The sequence below is a fragment of the Pteropus alecto genome, unplaced genomic scaffold, assembly GCF_000325575.1.
Source record: "Pteropus alecto unplaced genomic scaffold, ASM32557v1 scaffold164, whole genome shotgun sequence".
In the NCBI taxonomy this organism is placed as follows: domain Eukaryota; kingdom Metazoa; phylum Chordata; class Mammalia; order Chiroptera; family Pteropodidae; genus Pteropus; species Pteropus alecto.
The window spans coordinates 20,084,867-20,087,175 of NW_006439568.1; positions in this window are offsets into that span (position 1 = coordinate 20,084,867).

Here is a 2,309-nt window from a genome sequence, read left to right on the forward strand (position 1 = left end):
GGGGAGCCTGCCTATAATGAACATCTCAGGTTTGTTCAGCCCATCATCTACAGCACCTTCTTTGAGTAAAATAACTATCTCCTTTCCTACCCCGCCCTCTGCCATTAGGTACCACCAATAAAGTTGCCCAGTCAGGGGCAGGCACTAACCAACCCGCCTCTTTTCCAGGAATGTGATCATTCATAGAAAGCCTGAAGATGGTTAGAGTTGATCCACGCTGATAGTGGACTCTGAAGAGACTATACCTTAGTTTCTGCCCTACTCTGTCATTTTCAAATTGGTTCTTCAGCTTTCCTTGGAGTCTGTGAGCTCTTCATATCCTTCCAATCAATTCTCAAGTTACCCTGTCAGCTTCAGTTATCTATAACTAGAGAACACAATTAATATGACAGCCTGTCCTTCTGGACCTGTCCAGGGAGGACCACTCAGGGCTGAGCTTGGACGTCGGCTATTGCTTCAATGGACGTTGTCCCAAGCTAGTCCAGCTCCTCCCTCCAAACTCAGAACCAGCTGCATCAGGGCCTCCATTCCTGAAGGCCCCATGAGTTCAGGACAATGGTGGGGACTCGAACTAAGGAAAATGTCTGGAAACACCCGGGAAGGTCTACCTGTGGACACTGTCCCTGGGGCAAAAGAGTCTTCACTGGGGTCAGAATCTCAGAACTTTAGCTTTGGAAAACCCAAGTCACCTAGATCAGCTCCTACTCAACGGGGATTCTCTGCTCCAGCACTGTGAGCGGATAAGCATGGAAGAACTGGGGGCTGGCATATGGGATGGGGCCCCTCTTATTGGTTTAGGAGGACCAGTACTCTTATGACCAACCATACTGGTTCATATTTGATCATATTTGCTGAACTGAAAGATGCAGGCTGGGAATGAAGGTAGGAATACAAAGTGTCTGTGGTGGTCCATCCACAGTGTGCCTGGTTTAAAAGATGGAGTGGGCCTCAGTGAGGTGCAAACCTGCATTTTGCCCTCTGGCTTTAAAGCTAGTAAGGCGTTTGTGATGAACTCTGGATCCTTTGTGACAACTATAGTCTCTTTCTCCCACTTTCTCATTTCTCCGCTTGCCCCTTCTCCCTCTCCCCCACCCCCACCAGCCTCATGACCTTTCCATGGAAAACTGTTAGCTGCAATCTGACTGTTGTTGATGTGGACAGAGACCAAAGTTTCCTTAACTTCCTTGAACTCACACTGGCATCATTCAAGCATAAGAGCACAATTCCATGCCATCCTAGAAACAGAAGGACTTGCTGTCGCCGCAGGCAGTGAGTGGCCGGGTTAGCTTGAGGGGGATGCCACCATCATGGCTGCCTAATTCTTAGTAATGCTTACATGATTAATAGGACATTTCACTTTTTAATCTTTTTTAAAATTTTTTCAATTACAGTTGACATTCAATATTACAGTAGTTTTAGGTGGACCGCATAGTGTTTAAACATTTATATAACTTACGCAGTGATTCTTCTGTTAAGTCTAGTATCCACCCGACACCTTACATTGTTATTACAATATTATTGACTATATTTCCAATGAGAGTTCACATTTAATGAGCGCTCAAGTCTGTGCCAGGCAAATCCTCACAATGACTCTCTGAAGTAGGAATTCTTTGTTCTCATTTACAGATAGTGTGACTGAGGCACAGACAGTTCACACAAGCGGCAGAGCTAGGGTACCCCCCACCGCCCTGACCCTGAGCAGTCAGCCCCGAGTCTCTTTTGTCTTTGAAGACCAGTGACCCTTGAAAGGAAAATTTCTCTTTAGTCTCACCTTGAAGATGAAAGAGGAGTTAGATTTGAACATTAGGACTTCCAGGTTTCCCACCTCTGTCATCATCCACACACCCAGAGCTTGATTCACTCCATGTTTTCTTGTTTAAATGAAGTAACGTGCTTTTCCGCTCCCAGGCCCCCCCGAGTCCCCCTCCCCGCGGCTGTCATCTTGTGATGGATGGGGCTGCTCCCTAAGCACCTCTTCAATGACTGAAACTCTCTTTCTGCTCTCAATAACAGTTTTCCTTTCTCCCAAAGGAATATTTCTTACCAAGAATTCTTTCCCTCAAATCGCGTGGATCGGCTATTTTGTAAAGAAGCACGAAACTTCTTTGTCGATTCATACCAAGGAAGACGCACCCAGAACAAAACGTTCCCACAGGGGACACCCAAGTCTTTGTGCCCAGGAAGTGGGTTTTCTACTTCCAGCTGGGGTCGTCCTGAAAGGGAGAAAGCAAAGCACAAACCCTCTTTATGCCTAATGTGCCAAGGCACAACTTTCCGAGGAAAGCCCCCAGGAGCTGAGATGCATTTGG